The sequence below is a fragment of the Bactrocera neohumeralis genome, chromosome 5, assembly GCF_024586455.1.
Source record: "Bactrocera neohumeralis isolate Rockhampton chromosome 5, APGP_CSIRO_Bneo_wtdbg2-racon-allhic-juicebox.fasta_v2, whole genome shotgun sequence".
Lineage (NCBI taxonomy): Eukaryota > Metazoa > Arthropoda > Insecta > Diptera > Tephritidae > Bactrocera > Bactrocera neohumeralis.
In genome coordinates this window covers 28,324,471-28,345,374 of record NC_065922.1, presented here as the reverse complement: position 1 = coordinate 28,345,374, position 20,904 = coordinate 28,324,471, and the positions used below count along the sequence as shown (strand labels likewise).

Genomic DNA, 20,904 nt, shown 5'->3' with positions numbered 1-20,904 from the left:
TACACAAAATCGTTGTTTTTTCTGGATGAAATGGCAGCTCTTGAATCTCTTCAGGTTGCTCTTCATCCCAAATGCAGCAATTTTGCTTGTTTACATACCCATTGAGCAAGAAATAGACCTCATCGCTGAACAAAATTTGGCTCAAAAACGTCGGTTCTTTTTGGAACTTTTATAAAGCCCATAGAGCGAAACGATCTCTCTTGGGAAGGTCGAAAAGCTTTAGTTCTTGCAAAAGCTGTATTTTGTTCGCTTTCATTTGAAGGTCTCGACGTAAAATGCGCCAAGTGGTTCCATACGTCAGTCCGTCTTTTTGAAAATTTTTTCAAATTGTTTTTCGTGACTTATCCGAAAATTATATAAAACTGGCTATAAAAGTCAGAACAGTGTCAAATTAAATACGTTCAATAAGTATCTTATGATTCTAAGCTCTGGCAGCACTAACTTCCACGCTTCAGAGAGCTTTTCGGAGCCTTTACAACTACTTATATTAAGTCGCGTGATAGAACATCTACTCTTGAATTTTAGTTCTTTTTTGCTAAGCTTAAACCAACTTCTGTATTAAAATCATAAAAGAAGATTTTTTATGAATATACTATATGCATTAATATTCTTCTCGTATATAAGTTTAGCTCTCTTATGCATATTATTATTTTTGTTTAAGTTATTTCGTTTTTCCTAACACCGACGCATTTGCTTTAAGCCACTTGCTTCCTTTCCATTTCACCATGGCTCTGTGGGGATCAAGCGCATGAAATAAATATGCACACAAGTGTACATAAATTTGTATATAAATTCGTGAGTAAGCAAAATTGAGCACGTACCAGCGTTATTCCTTAAGATTTTAGGACGCTCGAGCAGCTGCGAATTTTGTACATAAATTTGTTTATGTAAATGGCGCGCACACACCTCTTTGAAGTATACGACATACATATTTATCTATGTATATACTAAGTTTTTATAACCATGATATATACTTGTATATATATATATATATGTGTGCTAAACACAGCATTTACTTTCATATATACATATATAAATAGAAGTATATAATAGTTAATGCTCCTGTCCACACAAGCGTGTTGAGCAGCTGAAATCAACCGTAAATTTGCTTTTGCTTCGCGATCGATTTTTTATTACGTTCTGCTAAGTAGATATGGGCTATCATAATAAATGCGTTGTCTTAAAATCTAAGCTTTTTGGAGAATGTATGTAAATCCTTGAGAAAGCATTCATAAATATTCAGTGCAAATTGCTTAGACGAGGTTGTATTGGGGGCAAGCTATCGGGCGCTTAATGTATTGCGAAGCGTTCTTGTGGTGCTTACTTAAAGAAAATTCTAGTAAACAAAGCTACTTTTTATAATGAGTCAAGAATGTGTAGTAAAGTTGAATTATTTACAAACCAAAAATCATTTTAATACACGAACAAAATAATTAAAAAAAATTGATTTGAGGGCAAAATATGAAAAAAATTCCATTGTAAAATTCAATAAATAAATTTTTCAGTTCAATAAAATTATCAAGAGTGAACAAAAATTTGTTCGGCCGAAAAAAAATATGTTGTTTATGAAATGAAAAAATGATTCCCTTGCTAAAAAAAAACAAAAACTGATTAGCAAAAAAAAATTCATTCGCGAACAAAAAACTTTTCGAGAACGAAAAAAAAATTATTCGCGAGTGAAAAAAAAATAGTTTTTTGCGAAAAAAATGTATTTGCTAGTTCAAAATAAAAATGATCCGCAAGCAAAAAAAAAATTCATTCGCGAACAAACAAATTTTCGAGAACGAAAAAAAATGTATTTGCGATCCAAAACGTTTTATTTGCGAGCAAAATAATTCTACTATTAAATTAATAATTTTTACATAAATTGGTTCTAGATTAAGTCATTTTTGGCGGTTTCTGTTCGAAATGCTTAATATACGATTTTATTAACACGAGCGAAAAAATCCATTTCCGAACACTATTTTGTACAAATTTTTCCAATATTCTCCCACAAATACTACATTAAATTTTTCTTAAACCTATGATAACACATTTCATACAAAACGCTGATTCATGCCACAAATTGTTGTAAGAAACCCCAAGATTTATAAAACAAAAACACAAATCACCGACAGCGCCAGCTGAAAGCCTACGTCGAAATGTAAGCCAGCGCGCTGTGGGTGGCGGGCAAACACAACTCTTTTGTGGCTGCCTATGATAACAACAAAAACAGCAATTGCTTGTACAGATAAATACAATTGCATATACATATGTATATACATGCAAGAGACACAATGTTGCAAGTACATGTAGTAGAGTGGGCGTTGCGAAACACCCACACATACACATGAACATACGTGTTTACATAGCTGTGGGCAGATCAAAAGCATAACGAATAATGGAACTGGCTGGCTGGCTGGCCCGGCCTGTCTCGGCCCCGGCTGTGTGCCATGGGATGGGCTTTGGCTGCAACTTTGGGCTTTGCCGCTTGCAGCTCGTGTGTTTGCTTTGCCATTGCGGCATTTGTTGTGGCAGTTGCATGAATGGCTGGCTGCGAAGGTGGCCAACCGGCGCCATTGACCGGGCCAACCGACGTTGACGTTTGTCGGCTAAATGTGAGCATGAATGTATGTGTTTACTTATGTTTACTTGTGTGTGTATTTGAGTAAAAATGCTGCAGTTGCCACACGCCGCACAGCGCTTTACATAATTCAGGTTATTGTTGTGGGTTTGATTCACTTTTTTGTTTTTAAATTTTTTTTTGTTGCTTTGGTTGTCGCAGCGCACTGCAATAATTTCCAACATAAATGAGAATTCATTGTACCGTGGGGTAAAATAATGCAACAGCGCACAACAACAAAGTTGGATAATGAAGTATGCAAAATAAAGAGAAGCGCAAATCAAGCGAGCGGCATAAGCAAAGCTCAGCAGCAGGTCCTTGGCGGCAAATGAAAGATGCTGCTGCATTGTTTATTATGCAACAATAATGTGGTAAATAAGTAATTGTGTCTGTGCACAGTATGTACTATATATTGTTCAGGTTAAAGTTTTGGTTAATGTTAACTTTAACGTTAACGTAAGGTTAAGAGTTATGTCATGGTTATAATTGCGGTTAAAGTTATGGTTATGCTATTGGTTATATTTAAAGTTACAGTTATGGTTCAGGCTAAAGTTGTGGTTATGTTTTAGGCTTAGGATCGCTTTCTCAATATCTGGTTAACCGCGAAATGTCATTTAAGTTCTGGTTAAAAAAAAAAGGTTCTTTACCGAAAGAAGGAGTCTTAGCTAACCCTCAGTGTCTAAAACGATGCTTAAGTTTAAGGTTAAAGGTAAACAATAGTCAGCTTATTTATACCTTAAAAAGAACGATAAATTATTATTAACTGTTTTACATAAAATATTGCCTTTTAAAAATCACAAATTTTTAACGCCAACAGGTTTCCACATTGAAATATTGATTTATTAGCTCGAACTTGCCAATTGTAACGGTCAGTTTGTTTAGTGTGCAGAAAGTCTCAGCAAAAGTTGCAACGCCTACAGTTATATAGCTAAACAGTTAAATATATTCATATTATATTCGCACACATGCGTCCATTATCCACCACAAGGCCATTCAAAATTTTGTTTGGGGGATTTAGTGCAACATGAGTGCCGTGTCAACGCATGCGAACTAAGCTGCAGTTAAAGCACCAAAACTGCAACAGCAGCAACAACAACACCAACCAAATATTGACAGCAAATTCTGCAAAATTAACCATTTTAGGTTATTTTGCTTAGTGTTATCGTTCGAATTGTTTTTGTTATTGTTGTTGTTGTTGTTATTTTTGGTGTCTATGTTTGCTTTTCAGCCGTCGCCATCGAACTTGCCACACTAGACAAAGTTTATGCAGTGGCAGCAGCAGCACAGACACATATACAGGCCGACCAATGGCTGCAATGTCACGCACACATTCGTCGTCGCTCTCGCACAGTTCGTGTATGAAATATGCATGCGAACTCGTCGCTACTGTGCTTTTGTGTGTTCTGCGTGCGTGTGCGTGTGGGTGTGCGGCTGTCGTTGCCGCTGCCTAAATAGGATTAAAGTCAAATCCTCAACTGTCCACACATAATTTTATTATTATTTTATAAGCAAGTGAAATTTTTGTGCAACAGCCAAGCGCAAAGTGCAGACAAATATGTGTGTATTTACATATGTATGCATTTGCATATCCATGTATGTGTCTGTGTTGGTGAATACATGCGTGACTATGTCAGAGTAGAAATAATCTGTTATTTGCGTAAATTTAAAGTTTTGCATAGTTTTGTTGCTCCGAAATTGTTGTTGCTACTTTGAGATTTTGGCGCATATTAAATTCTTGCAAGACTGGTTGCTAATCGAATGAGTTATGGAAATGTCTAAGTGAGTTTTAATAGCACTATTGAATGAGATTTAAGTTAATTTTTTAGTTAGAAGTTTAATTTTTACAATTTTTACCAAAATTTTAAAATTTATTTAACGAAAAATATTTTTACGAAAGCTTGAGGGCAATTTAATTTTAGTCAAATATTTAATTTTGATAAATATTAAAGTAAGTCAAATCTAAGTGTTAACAAAGACAATATATGAAATCCATATTGGTAAATGTAAAATATTGGTCAGTCGAAAAAGTCTTTTCGTATTTCTAATCAAACTTCAACATATTTTTTTTATATTTATAATGAACTTTAATGAACCAAAGACTGCGACAAGTAATTTTCACAGGCTTCTCTTGAAACCAACTTTACTCCATTAAGGGAGTTCTGCATTGACCGAAACAAATGGTAGTCCGATGTGCAAAGTCAGGGCTATATGGTGGATGCAACAAAACTTCCCAGCCAAGCTCTCCCAGTTTTTGCCGAGTCATCAAAGATGTGCGTAGTTCCTGATAGCTCTTTCTGTTGATCAGTTCTGCCGTTTTTTCTGATTATTTGCTTCAATCTCATTAGTTGACAGTAAAATGTAGAATTAATCGTTCGACCAAGCTGGAGCAGCTCATAGTGGATGATTCCTTTCCAATCCCACCAAATACTCAGCATAACCTTTCGAGGCGTCAATCCTGGCTTTGCGACCATTTGTTGAGCTTCACCACGCTTGGACCATGATCTTTTTCGTACATTATTGTCGTATTTGATCCACTTTTCGTCTTCTGTTACCATTCGCTTCAGAAATCGAATTCGTTTCAGCGAAACGCAGATGTCAATTCGCTCCATTAAATTTTTCAGAGACAATTCATGCGGTACCAAACATCGAGCTGCCTTTTGTAGCCAGCCTTTTTTAATTGGTTCAAAACCGTTTGATGATGAATGTTAAGTTCCTTAGCGATGCCATGGCTGCTTATGTGACGGTCCTGGTCAATCTTTCCCAAAATTTCATCGATTTTTTCAACGATAGGTCGATCAGAGCGAAGTGCATCTTTCACATCGAAATTTCCAGAACGGAAGCGAGCGAACCATTGTTGTGCTACAAGAACTGATACAGCAACGTCACTGTAAATTTCACAAATTTCATTGGTGGCTTGCGTGGCATTATTCCCTCTTTTATATAAAAATTTTAAAATATAGCGAATTTCTTCATTATTTTCACTAATTTTTAAGCAGCTGTAACTTTTTTCAAATTCCCCGAATTTAATATTTTTTTTTGGTTGAATGAAGCTTAAAATCTCACCTTTCCAACACTGTATGGTATGACACAATGTGATTTATAGCACTGGAGATAGACGACTGCAACGACATCTATTGACAAAATACGAAAAGACTTTTTCGACTACCTAATACATAGCTGTTATACAAACTGACTGATCAAAATCAAGTGCTTGTAAGGAAAACTTTTTTATTTGACAAGATAACTTTACGAAATTTTGCCTGGATTATTACCCAAGTCCACCGTATAATCCCCGAAAGCATTGTTCAGATCGGTCCCCTATAACCGATCACTTTCAAAATAAATATGATTTTATATTCTTTTGAGTTTTAAGAAATACAAATGTGAACGGTTTTATAACTTATATATATAGCCTTGATGCACCCGAAGTTAGTTTTTTTAATTTTTTGCTGGTCTCACTTCGAAAAAAAACTCAAATCTGCAATACATTTGCAATCTAATAGCTTTTATGCACAGCATTCTCACACAATAATTTTCCAAAATAAGATAAAAAAAGAATTATATAAAAAATCTACGCATGTTAATCTGATATTTTAGTTGCCGCAAACGAAAAGCGACAGCTGACACCATTCGCGCCACGCTGAAGGACGTCGGTGAGGGTTGCTTGGTGGTCGTGGAGGCAATTGAAGTTAAATTCAGCACACATTAAATCGAAATTCTTCTACCAAACGTATTAAATGTTATTGCCTTTACTGTTACTATTTGTGGACCTTCATTTTGTTGTTGTTGTGGTAATGTGTTAACGATTGTAGGTGAAGCGCTTGGTCGCTTGCAAACTTCACTTTTGTGCGAGAGCATCATTCACTTGAAATCGCAACCTTTTTCCCCCTCGAGGCCTTTTGTTACATTTGGATATACATAAAATTCTTATCAGATCATTGCCACATTTAAGCGACTGCTGCAACAGCAACAAAATATCAAATGAATTGTAAGAGCAACGAGCAATTTCAACAACAATAAAAATCATTAGAGGCCACACGTCTGCAATGGCATGATGACCGGTCGAGACCGGGTTGCGGCGCGCAGTGGCAAGTGTCAGCCAGTCAAGCGCGGGGAGGGGTACAGCAGCGAGCACAGCTTCAGTGGTATCTACCATCTATCGCCCGCCACTTGCGCCGGAAGTGGCACACAAATCTGCTCTAATGCCCGATTTTGTCGCTAGCATTAACCTTGGCAACTTTTGCTCTATCTTTGTTGACTGCCGTCGTTATCAGCTCGACAGTCAGACATCCGAGCTATGCACAAGAAGAAGAAGAAGCCCAACAGCCACAAAGCAGTAAAGGGAGCGGCCCACAACAACAGGCAGACCTAACAAAAGTCAACATTTTCGGGCTTTCGGTTGTCTTATCAGCGGCGACAAATCTAAATCTTGCGCCGGCAGCGCACTCGCTCGCTCGCTCGTGGTGGTAATCCGACACCAGCAGCGGAGGAAAATGCGCGTTTATTTTACTTTATGATTTTTTGTTTAACTTTTCGCCGCTGAAATGTTTTCACACCCGTTGCGTTGGTTGCGGCCGCTGCTGTTGCGCCTTCAATCTTGCCAGCTATGTTTGCACCTGTGCGTGTGAGTGTGCGTACGCCTATCGCCGCCAACGGTTGCTGTGCAAAATTTCGTAGAAAAAATGTCAATATCAGGCGCGTAAAGCCCACAAAATAGTTGCGTGTTGTTGCGTGGCCTGCGTCAAAACGGGCGTTCGATCAACCCACCAGCGCGACCCGTTAACCCGTGCAACTTTGTGACTATTTTCCCGCGACTTTCCCTCTTTGCCATTCGCCGTCGTTGCGGTCAACTTTGGTGTGCGCTATGGTTGCCCAGCGAAGCGGCTTATCTGCATCTGATGGATAGCCGACTGCCTGCCTGCCTGACTCACTGCCGCTCTGGATGAATAGATGGATGGTTGGTTGGTTGTGAGTGACAGGGCGCTTGTGTGGCCCGAATTCGGCTGCTGTGTGGAAGATTGTGCTGAGCTATTTGCCGTGCGTTCGCTGCGCGTTTCGTCGGCTGCGGTTTGTGTCACGCCAGCAACGCTTCTGAAATAACGGCCAGTTTTGCCGCTGGTCTTTCAATGTCACTTTGTTGTTGCACGCAGCATACACTACCGTTATTGTGCGGCTTGTGTGTCGTTGAAGTGTCGCTGATGCGTCAAGCTGTATTGATGTCGTCAAGTAATATCGATGACATTGTTGGGCTTGGAGTGAGTGCAAGGACTTGAATGGAGACAGAGGGTGCCTTGCAGTTTGTTTGATATTTAAGAAATTTAAAGTAAGTTGTCGCTTGTTTAAGGTGGTTCTGGCATTGTTATCCAATTTCTTTTAGGTCTTAAGTTTTCACGTGGTCTTCGGCTTTGAGTTAGAAAAAATCTTGCTTGGTCTTGCTTGAGATCTGAAACAGCCGTCTTTTGCTTATCAATAATGCTTGAGAAGAGCCTTCGAAACCTTAAAGAGTCCCCAGGGAAGGTTAACTAGTTGTTTACTGGTCAGTCAATACCGAATGTTTAAGTTTCGTTTGTTGTTTATGTTTTACGTGTGGTTTTACACTTTTTCGTAGAGCGAAACTTTAAAGAAATTGTACTTTATTCTCACTTTCGAGGCCGATTTAAAAGACTTATGCCAATTTCGACGATCACTTCGTCGTAAATGAAGTTTTAGATCTCAGGATCTGAATCCGCTGTTTATTATATAAAACAAAAAACTCCTGAAACTATTCTGTGAAGAAATGACTAAGGATTTAACGGAATTTTTTTGTTTTCCACTCAAAAAACTATATTTTTTCACTGAAACTATTTTTCGCAAAAAAAAATATTTTTTATTTTTATTATTTTTAACTTATTTTATTATATTTTAATTTTTTTTTATTTATTTAATTTAATTTTTTTATTATTTTAATTTAATTTTTTTTAATTTAATTTTTGTTTTGGGGTTTATTATTTTTTCACTAAAATTTTTTTTATCATTTTTTTTTACCAAAAAGATTTTCTCGAAAATTATTAGTTTTTTGTTAATGCTAAATATCTGATTTCCAAAATTAGTTCACTTATCTAATTCCTATTTTTGTTAATTTTTTCACTTGTCAGTAAACTAAAGCCGAGCTTGAAGACTCGTTACTAAACTTCGCTTACAAAAACCTACAAAAATTTCGAGGTCAAAAATTTAGAAAATTCGTCCGTAGTGAAAAAATAGCTAAATCAACTGAAGTAGTTAATTTTATTTGCAAGTTTTAGGTTAAAAGAAGTTAAAAAATTATGAGATTAAGATGAGAGCTTGACTAAACAGGCCACTTAGCGGCTTATTTGAATCAGATTTCAATGTCAACTTAATAAATTAAGAATTTTCAAATAAATTATTGTTATTTATTATTTTTTTTATATTTTATTTTATTTTTTATTTTCAATTTTTTATTTTATTTTTTTGTTATTTTCTTTTCTAATTTTGTTTTTGTTTTGTTTTTATATATTTTTTATTATTATTCGTTTTACTATATATTTTTATTTTTTATTTAATATTTTTCTAATGTTATTTTTTGTATTTATTTTTTATATATCTATTATTTATATATATTTTTTATGTACTTATTTTTATTTTATAATATTTTATTTTTTTTATGTTTTCAGTTAAAAGTTTTTTTTATTTACCTTTTTTTGTCTTTTTTTTTTGTAATTTTTATATATTTTAATATCTTTAGTATTTTTTTTCCTTTTTTATTTATTTTGTAATAAATCATACACATGTGCGACTTTGACCGGCAATCACTCAAGGCAACGCTTGAGAGTATGTGAGCGCAAGCTTGCGAATATGGGAGAAATCATATTAGCGGCGGCAACTCTGACAAAAGCTGCTGACCCGACCCCCTGTGCGGCTGTAACAATGCGCCGCATGCAGCGTGGAAATAAAACGGCATTTCATGTTATAACAAGTCAAAATAACTTAAGTGTTGTGAAGTGTTGGCAACAACCAGCAAGTTTTCAAACAAAAAACTCAAAACACCGTCACCCGCCGTCTGCGTCCAAGTCAGTTCAACGCAGCGCAGCGCGGTCTTTTCGTGCAGTAGAATGTGATTTTGATTAATTAATTACACATTGGCAGTTTGTTACACGCGTTTGAGAGTTGCGCAGCGCCCGCAACAGCCAACAACTTTGTTGCGCGCAATTGTTGTTGCGCCACGCTCAGCGCTACGCCGTCTGGCCATAAACCACGGCCGTAAAAGTAACCAAAACAAAAGTAAACCGAAAAGCATATACATATATATATATACATATGTGTGTGTGTGTAAAAATCAAAAGTGCCTTTTGCATATCTCAGAAATGCCGCTAATGGCTGTGCCACAACATTAATACTCAGGTGTTGAGCTAATTTGACGCTTTTTATGTTTATCGATCAGCGTTACGTTTGTAGGCTAAAAGCTAAAGTCTGTCTTCATTTGACAATTTAACTGCATTTACTGTCTTTTTGGCTTTATTTTATTTATTTTTTTTGTAAGTTTTGTTCTTTACATTGGTTTTGCTTAAGCGCTGCCGCGCAGTGTCTCTTGCGCCCGAAATGGGTTTTTGATGGACTAACTTTTATTTGCTTGATTTATTTTTCATTCGCCGGCTTAATGGCAAATAAATTTCGTAAGAATGATATATGTATATGCACTTAAATGGACACTAAACTTTGTTGCTCTATATGAAGCGATCTTATAAATTTAGTGGAAGGCATTAAAAATGTAACGGTAACGAGTGTTTTTTGTGTGTGTTTTTTTGTAATTTCTGTTTCTTAAAACTTAATTTGTTGTATAGATCTGAGTAAAATATAATTAAAGTTTTTTATTTTATTTTATTTTATTTTTTTCGTGAATAAATGTCATAAAATAGTATGTTTGAACATTTTTGGTAAAAGTACCCTTTAAGGTTTTTTATTTTATTGAGTCTATACTTATAATATGGAATATAGAGTTCATGCATTAGTAACTTTTTTGGCATACGTACATTTTTTTTGTATCTTTTTCTAAACATGATAAGTCTCTAATACATTTTATAGTTCTTTTCACCGTTCATTTAATTAAAGATGTCCATATTTTAAGAGGTTAAGTCAGTCTAGAGTCCTAAAAAGGGTCTATCTTTGATAATTTATTCTAGGGAAATGGAAAAAGAAATCAAATTTCTCTCTTTCAGGCTTCATTAAAAGAAAAATATTTTGAAATTCTGACGCAAATTGCAGCTACTAGTCCATTTATTTATTTTTTTGTTTGAAAATTCTAAATACTTGTCGGTCCAAGCTCTTTAAATCCATACTAGAGCTCTTGTGTTATCTCACTAGACTTTTTTGATTTTCTTTGTAAATAAACCTGAGTGAACAGATGTGACTAAAATTTCCAGTCCAAAAGATTCATATAACCTGGAACATCATTTTCGGTTTTCTTTAAACGCTAATAGGACTAGTATAGGGGAGCGTACTCGAAAAAAGCGAGTATTTGAATATTCAATCTATCCTAATCCATATGAGATCTTCTGTGCTCTCCCAGTCTACACTTTCTTGATTTGCTTCTCATCAAATAAATCTGACTAATCAGATATGAAAATACAAAATATGTGAAGGTTTAGTTTTAGTGTTCTCTAAGTGCTAATAAAACCAGTTCAGGCGATTTTCATTGACCACATTTTTTTAAGTTTGGTAAAGTTCGACATATTGGAAGCAGCTCCACTAAAATTCTGGTTGAGAAACTATAAAAGAGCTCGTTTAGTCATCCAACATTGAGAGGCAACTGTAACAGACCTGATCAACACTAGAACTGAACTTACAAACATATATGTATGTTTTCAGGTTAGGCTCAACCCTCAAAAGTCACAGCAACTTTTACTGCTTATAGAAGATCTTGAAGTTCGCTGTAAAGTGCTTTAGTGGTTAATCTTCGGCATTGAAGCCTATTTCGATATAGTCTATACAAAATTAAATACAAAAACTGATATTTAATTAAATTAAAATTTATTATGCCCGTAGGCCCTGGTAGCTAGTGTGTATTTACTCAAGTTAGTTTAATATTTCATATTACTCTTATAAATAATAATAATAATAATAATATGAAATTATATGATTCATGGTTGATGCTTCTGTCGACAAAGAAAAATAAGTATGACTTTTATATATAACAGACTTTATAAGGGTTAAAAGCAGTTATTTTTTGAGTCAGAGCCGATTTTTCTATCGGCACATAGATCAGAAGTGATGACTTTTCTATAAGACAGACTTTGTTGGGATGCAAAAACTTTAATTTATACGTTTTAAAGCTAAATTTTGATAGCTTGAGAACACTCTCTCATGTACCCCCTAAATTTTTTTCGTTTTTAGAGCCATAATGTCTATAAATTCAATAAAAGTTGCCATTTTGCTACAACAAACTTATTTTTTGTTTCCCTTTCTGCTATGTTTTTCAATTCACCGTTAATCAAAACAAATTACAAATGACACTAAACAAACTGTCAACACAAGTACGAGCAAAACAGACTCGTTGACACCGTTATTATGCCGCATAATATGCACACTGACCGAAAGTGTCAACACTGTCATTAGTAGCCACTTGTCAAATGGTGGCATTATCACTTGCAACCAAATGCAAGAAAAAATTAATAATAATAACAACACACACACACATACATATATACCAACACACTCCAGTAAACCAAAAGAGCCATAAGGTGAGCAAGGAAGAGGACGACGGCAATAAAAAAGAGTTGGAGAAAGCACAAAGGAGACAATGCAACGGCAGACAGCCGGCTACTAAATGCTGTGCAACATAATAAAAATAACAAATGAATATGGGGGATTATGAAATAAAAGTGAAAGAAGCCGAGAGCGGCGCAAAGAAAAATCTCAAACAAAAAAATATGAAAAAAAACTATTAATAATCGCATAATAAAAATGAATAACAAATTGTTATGTGCACAGCAGTGTGGCAAGCACTTGCTGGGTGCGTTGGCAACAGCTGAGTCGGATGGGGGGATAGAGGGGGTATGGTAATACCGTGTTGCAGTGTGAATGGAGGCAAAGCGGAGCGCTAAACATGTGAAGAATGACAACTGCATGACCAAAAGCGGCAGTGGCAGTGGCGGCGGCGGCGGCGGCGGCGGCAGTGTTGGTTGACTGCCGGCGCGTTGAACGGATAGTTGGATGCATATTTTCTATGCATGCTTGTTTGTAAGCCTTAGTATATACATATGTCTGTATGTATTTTTGAGGTGCAATGTCGAACGTTTCGGCAAAACATTTACACGCTTTTTGACGGTCACACGCGGCCACAGCGCTGGACACGGATGCGTGCAACATATGCGCAATCACATGCCACACATTTGTATGAGCGTTGCGTGTGTGCATAATCGTATATGGCGTGCAAGTGTTTGTGTATTCAACGTCCGTGTGTGTGCTCTGGACCATTTCAGCTGGGTTTTAGTGCCGCACCTTTCGATGCGCGTTGTGCATTCGCGATGCCACAACGGCAGTGGCATGTATTTATTTATATACATACATATGTACATATGTGTGCTTTTAGAGGTGCATATGACGATATGTGCAATGCCAATAATAGCTTCACCAGAGACAATGTGGCTACATTAACCACTAAACCATTAACCACATCGCAACTGGGAACGATTTGAGTGCGGCGTGCAGGCTGTACAGTAAACTAATACAGAGAATATTTTCATAAAAATGTAATGCAGACATTGTTTTAGGAAGTTGCCATATATTTAAACACGTTTTTCTTAATTTTTTTCTATATTTTTATAATTATAATTTAGTAAACTAATAAATTTTAGAAAAAAAAATATTTTTGAACAAAAACTTCATAAATCAAAGATTTTAAATGAACTAATGAGCACATTTCTAAAATTTTTCTCAAATTTAAATAAAATTTAAAATATATTTATACCTAACTTTTCTGTAACTTTCGTCCCTCAATAACGCTTTCTACCCTATCGCATTATAATTGTCCAAAAAAAAAATTTTACTAAAAAATTATGAAATTTATTTTGTAAAAATTTCTATATTTATTTTATAAGAAATCATTTTTTTTCTACATCTGGCAAATCTACCCCATCCCGGTGATAAAAAAAACAATTTACCATGTACATACATATGTATATGGCGTTTTTTTATAAATTTATATAATTTTTTTTATAATATTTTTATTTATTTGTATATTTTTCTTTTAATTTTTTATTAGTTTGTTTTTTTGTTATTTTTTATAAAAATATTTTTTTTTCACATCTGGCAACCTTGCACTATGGTAATTGACAAAGAAAAAATACTAAAAAATTATTAATTTCATTTACTAAATTGAATTTATTTTATAAGTTTTGTTATTTACAGTATTGACAATATAATGTTATTGAAAAGTTATGCAATATATTTTATAGCTGTTTTCTATAAAACTAATTTTTTTTTACATTTGGCAACCCTACCCGTGGACAGTTGCTAAAAAAATTGTATTAAAAGATTATGAAATGTTTTTTGATTTTTATTTTTTTATTAATTTTTACAAAAAAACTTTTTATTTTTTTGTTTTTTAATTTTTTAATTTTTTTAAATAATATAATAATTTATATTTTAATTTTCAATGCATAATTCCTTTATAAAAAAAATTAATATTGCTCAAACTGCATAAATATCGGAATTATTTTGAAACACTGCGATAGCCATTAGTATGATTGTTTGTACATATGTATATACATACATACATATGTACATATGTATTTCTCATCGAACAGCTGACTATTTTTGTAGTAGCCTGAGACCGACCTAAGGTCGGCCGGTAGTATGCCGCGTTTAGCGGTGCGGCTGCGCTACGACGTGCCTTTATGTCGAGTGCATGTGTAACGAATTGCCATTCGCTGCGGTCATTTGCGCATGCTCAGATGCACTTACATGCCGATGACGCACACATATGAAGGCAATATCTGTTCGATATTTTGAGTGCACCAAAATGTTGTTCACGTTTTTTTTTACCTTTTTTCAGTTTTTTTCGACTTGACGCTTAATTGTTGTCGTCAACAAAAAAGGTCATTATCAGCCGCAATAAGGAGTAGCAACAACAAGCGCTACTTATGTAAAACAATATTAGCAGCAAATTTTTGAATATTTCAACAAAGTTGCCGCCGCTGTCATGCGCCGAGCACAAAACATTTGTCATACATTTTGTAGGTGTCGAACAACACAACACGAGGTATGTGAGTGCGACAGCGGCAGCAACACCGGCGGCGACAGCCGTCCATCAGCAATCAGCAGTCAGCTTGGCGACCAACGAAAATTGAGTTGTGGGCAACGGCAGTACCCGGACCTTGACAGACCGTTCGACTGGGCAAATGACGAAATGACTGCTGGTCTGTTGTGTCTCTTGGCTTGTCTGCAGCGGACAGATTCCGCATTGTAAATCAATTGTTGCACGAAGAGCCAGCTCTGAGGGTGTGAACATTTCGACTGCCGCTCATTATTGTCTGCCAAACTGTCAGTTCGCGCTGCTAGTTATGTGTTCGTGTCGGTGTCACTGACTTTCGCTGCTGCCAGTTTTCGCTACTTGCCCCGGCGACGTTTCTCTTACACGCTCATCAGCGACGGCAAGACGCTGTTGACAAGTAAGCTGAATATATGGCGCAGTAAAATCACTGACTAGTCATGCATTCATTCATTCACTCAATCAAATGCAAACACATATGGGTGCATGTGTGTGTGAGTGTGTGGGCACTTGTAAAATGTATTGCTCATGCCCAGTTCGCTCCTACTGCGGCGGCGATCAGGGTCTGCCTCCAACGGCAGACAGTCAACTGTTTTGCGGCGTTCTGCCTCGCTGGCTGCGGCCACGACATTTTGCCTTATTTATGACTAAATAAATTATCTAGCACATGCGCTATTGACAGCTCAGCAAAAGATATTACAACAATAAAACTAAGCATATAGAATAATATAAGGAAGATATGCAGTCACTTCAGTTTCGCCAGATGTAAATATTGATAGTTTAAAAGTGGGCACGGCAGCCAGATTGTCGACAATCGCAAGCTGCAAGTACAGGCGCTGGGGGTGATCGCACTCGAAAATTTAATGAAAATCTTACAGGCGATTTTTAATGTTGTATATTCAGAGAGCTTGTCGTGATTCCAAATTATTATGATTTGAAGAAAGTTTAAGCTTAAATCTTGACATTTCTTTATATATATTTTTTATTTTCAAATTTGGCATTTAGACCAGGAATGAAACTTATGAGAGTGGTAAAAAGTGAAAGAACTAATATTAGGATAAAACCCATTGTAAAAGAAAGACAATGTAACAAAAATTAAAAAAAATTATTTGCAGGCGATTTCTGTTCGGGCAGTGAAAGTCCCCCTTAGTGTTTTCGTAAAAAACGTTTTTTCACAATTTCCGGAAGAAAGGTCCATGGAAAAAAGTTGTAGTTAATAATAAAAAGATCTGCAAATTTTGTTCGAACGCGTTCTCACATAACCTCAAAAATGGGAAAAATTCCAAAATTTAAGTTTTCGATTTTTTTCTATAAGTTAAATAATTTTTTTTTTTCGCGAAATTATTGGAAAACTGTCTTTTTATGTCCCAAACACGCCATTTTTTTGTTTAAAATAAGTTTGCATGTATTAGTGCATCGAATGATTTCAAAAATTTTTTTTTTCAAATTTTTTCTCAAAATAAATTTCAACACTCTACTCAAAATATTTTTTCTAAATTGTGGAAAAACGTTATACAGCAATGTTGTAGGTAATAAAAAGATCTGCAAATTTTGTTTGAACATTTGCTCATTTAACCCAAATATTTTAAAAAAAAAAGTTTTTTCAACTATTTTTCTAACTTATGTCCCAAAAAAAATTTTTTATTTAAAATAATTTTGAATATTTGTAAAATTTTTTTTTTCAAAACTTTTCTCAATATAAATTTCAAAATAAATTTTACAGTTTTTTCCAAATATTTTTTCTAAATTGCTTTCGAAATTTGTCTCAAAATATTCAAATTCAAAATATGAAAATTTTTGCATAAATTTTCTCAAATAAATTTCAAAATTTTTCGCAAAATAGTTTTTCTAAATCGTTTTCGAAACTTTTCTCCAAATATTGAAATTCAAAATATCAACATTTTATCAAAATTTTTTTCACTACAAATTGGGTATAGAAGAAATTGTATACTTTTTCAAAATTATTTGCTCTGCTCTCTTTACCATTATTAAAATAAGGTTTTCTACATTATTTATACTTACTTTCAAGAATTAAAGTTCAACTTTCAATCAACAATGCTTACGTCAAAATATCTGTACTTTTTTCTGAAGTCGATAGTATTAGAATTTTGCTGTGTTGAAATCTCTACTTTCTGATTGTGTAAGAAAATTGTGCATTACTAACTTTTCTGAACTTCGAATTTTCGAATATTTTCAATTAATTTATTTTCGATTTTTATTAATTTTTACCTTCCGATAAAAAATACATTTATATTAAACATTTATTTTCAAACCAAAAAGTCCTCAGCTGAGAATACTCTACTGTTATCCCTACTCAAGCAAACTTCGCTTACTTCCACTCAGTAAAGATAAAAACAGAAAAATTGCCCAACAAAAAAAAACTCTAATAAAAAATTGCATTGCGGCCATCAACGCAGATGCGCGCTTCTATTTTATCGGCAAACTTCAAAACATCGATCATCCGGGCGAGCAATTAAACTCCAGCAGCGTTTCAGCAAATTCGTGCGCGCTGCGAAAATCTCAGCGCGGTCGCTTTGTTGCACAACTTCTGCGCTATTGAGTCCTTATGGCCGTTGCCAGCCTACTGTGTGCTTTTTGTTGCACAATTGAATAACAGCAATCGCTGTCGATCGTGGCAAATGCACTTACTACAAAAAGTAAGCGCTTCTTGCCACAAAATTCTTTACTATTTTTTTATTATTATTTATAAGTTTTCGCAATTGCGGCAATTTTAATGCATTTGCCGTCGTTTGTTGCAACATGAGACAGAAGGTGATGTAAGCCGTGAACTTATTGACTTTGCAGAGTATTTTGTGTTTGGAGCGTTGGTGCAAGTAGGAGTGTGGTCAATAGATGCTAGTAGAAGTGGCTTAGTTTGAGAATTAAATTTTAGAATAAAAAATTATGATTTTTTTAATTTTTCAGAAATATAATTTAAAGTATGGAAATTATAATTTTTTTTCAAAATTTTCAAAAATGTATTCTGAAGTATTAAAATATATATTTTTTTTAATAATCAAAAATATATTTTAAGGTATTTAAACCGTTTTTTTTTTAATTTTTGTATTAATAAATCATTTTTAAAATAAAAATTCAAGAAGTAGAAAAAATAGCAAGAAATAGCAAAATTTTGCATTTTATATTTTTGCATTTCTATATGATTTTAATAACATATATTAATGAAAAAAATTGGAATTTAAAAAATTAAATTTAAAAATAAGGATCCAGAAATAACAGAAATTTTCTTAGGTCATTAAGTACACAAATTTTCAATTTCTTAATTGTTAAAATTTATCTGATTTAAAAAAAAATTAATAAAAAAATTTGAAATTAAAAAAAATAATTTTAGAAAAAAAAATTTAAGAAAAAAATTCTTATATTTGATTATAAATTTTAATATTTTTTTTATGTTTTTGAATTTTTATATAATTTTAGAATATTAATCTAATAAAAAAATGTAAATTTCATTAAATAAAATTTTAAAAATATAAATTATATATTTAAAAATTTAAACTAATAATAATTTAATAGTATTGCGTTTTTTAAACAAAAATGTAATCAAACAAATAAAACAAAATAGTTTACTAAAGAATTTTCAGATAGAAGAATGCTCATTCTAAAGATTTCGAATTAGATAGATATATTTCTAATAATATAAATAATGATAATAATTTTAAAACTAACCAAAAACTTAAATTGTTTTTTTTTTTAATTTCATTATAAGTTTAAAATTTATTAATTTTTTTTTAAACCTCTCACTCTGAAACCAATTCTGCTCAACCTCTCCTCCTTTAATAATTTTTCTATTCATATTTATGCTGCTGACAGTCGTCGAAGTGAAGGTGGATACCCTGACGGACGACCACTGGCTGTCAGTTTGCCATTTGAGGCGTTCAGCAGCAGCGGCAGAAATAGCAGTGCAGCAGTCCAGAGGCACTCAACAAAAAGCTTAGTAGCTAAAATTGAACACAAAAAACATACAAATTGCCTCCAAAGTCTGCGCGTCGCGTCCCCAAAGCGGGCAAAAAGTCAGTCACCATATGATTTTACGACTTGCAACAAGCGCTCAACGCTGACCGGCTGACTGACTGACTGTCTGCATGTCCAGCTGTTTAACTTCTCCGCAACGCGTTTCCCAGCCTTCAGCCTTCACAGCGCATTCGCAAGTCGCTTCTGCCGCCGAGTATTCGCTTGGTGAAGCGTGATTTCTTCCAAGCGATCGAATACAAGGATTCTGCCTTTTACTCGTACTCCGTTTATGGCCTCCCCTTTGATTGAGGTTGGGAAATGCGCAGCGCGGCGATGACCACGGCAACAGCTTAGTGGGCTTCCAACCGACAAGCGGCTGGCTCGCGTAGTAATTGCATTGGAATCATAAAAATAATGCCGCAACTGCGGCAGCCACAGAAAAGTAGGTGCAACAGCAGCTAAAACAACAACAACACAGGCAAAGCACAACAGTGGCAATGGCTTCAGCACAAACATAGCAACATATAGTAACTGCTGCAATGGCTTCAGCAAAGTTGCTGCTTTGTTGTTGCTGCTTAAATTGTTGATGTTGCTTAATTTTTTGTTGTTGTTTTCACAAGTTCTTGTTCAAATGCTGGTTGCCAAAGTCAGCGCTATTATTCTGGCTACTTGTTCATGTTTTTTTTTTTTTTTTTTTTGTCTGCTTGTTCCTCATTTATAACCACCAGCATCATTCTCATCGCCCAGTTATTTGAGGTTATGTTTGTCGTTTTGCATTTATTGCAAATGTTTTATCATGTTTATACTTATTATTTTCTATTTATATCATCTATTTTGCTTTGTTACTATTTCTACATTTGTTACTAATTTTTTATTATTTTGTTTATTTTCAGTGTTCTGTGTTGTGTTGTGTTCTTGTAGTGATCAGTAAAGGAAATGGGCATAATTTGCTCACAATCGAGTCCGTAGCTCGAGTCAAGTTGCAAGTGCGGTTTGCAAAATGTGTTTTTTATAGTGTTGTTGTAGCAGTGGCAAGTCAATTTAATGGATTTGTAGGTGAGTGAAAACAATTACTTAAAATTTTACGTGTTTTTATATATATAGAGCATAGTACCTATATAACTTTATTAAATATTTCTTGATTTTTGATAATATTTTCAAAAAAAAAAATTAAATTTTAATAGGTTGAAATTCATTAAAAGTATCAAACTATTTTTTTTTATGTATAAGTACATTCTACATTATTATAAAATATTTTATCAAAGCTGTTTTCTCTGCACGATATTTATTTACATTTACCACAAATTTCAAAATTTTTTTTCAAAATAAATTTCAATATTTTCTCAATTTTTTTCTAACTTTTTTCGAAACTTTTCTCAAAATATTTTTTTAAAATTGTTTTCGAAAGTTTTCTCAAAATATTCAATTTCAAAATATCAAAATGTTTTTAACAATATTTCACTCGAAAATTGGGTATAGAAGAAATTGTATGCTTTTACAAAATGATTTGCTCTGCTCGAAATTTACATTTACCATTAATGAATGTATTCCTGCATCGAAATTTCGAAATAAATTTCAACATTTTTCTCAACTTTTTTTAAACTTTTTTTCGAAAGTTTTCTGGAAATATTTTTTCGAAATTGTTTTCGAAACTATTCTCAAAATAATCAAACTGAAAATATTTTTGTTTTTAAATTTTCTCGAAAGAAAATTCAAATTTTTTCTCAAAATATTTTCTTTAAATTGCTTTCGAAATTTTTTCAAAATATTTTTTTTAATTATTTTCGAAATTTTTCTCAAAATATTCAAATTCAAAATTTGTTTCACCCAAAAAATGTTATTTAAAAAATTGTATATAAAATTCTATATTTACCATTATTCGACTTGAATATATGTACATATGTATGTACATACATAGTATATGTTTATTGTATATTTTATACATGTATTTCAGATGTTTTATCATTTCTTGCATTTTCCATTTTTTTTTTAATTTTTTTTAATGGTTTTCGCTATATTTTTATTTTTTCCTTCATTTTGTCAATACGATTTAAATTTTCTGAAATTT

General features: G+C 33.7%; 2 protein-coding genes across 3 annotated transcripts in view; one reads left to right on the top strand and one right to left on the bottom strand.

Annotated features, from left to right (window-relative positions):
* Positions 1-20,904, top strand: part of LOC126759790 (uncharacterized protein DDB_G0284459) — a 504,946-nt gene that overhangs the window by 232,092 nt on the left and 251,950 nt on the right. Inside the window, exon 2 of the mRNA XM_050474902.1 lies at positions 19,730-19,892. The gene's annotated coding sequence lies outside the window, so the exon portion shown is untranslated. The remainder of the gene's footprint in view (positions 1-19,729; positions 19,893-20,904) is intronic.
* The window catches only part of LOC126759754 (LIM/homeobox protein Lhx1), a 166,728-nt gene that overhangs the window by 136,833 nt on the left and 8,991 nt on the right, over positions 1-20,904 (bottom strand). The window lies entirely within an intron of this gene.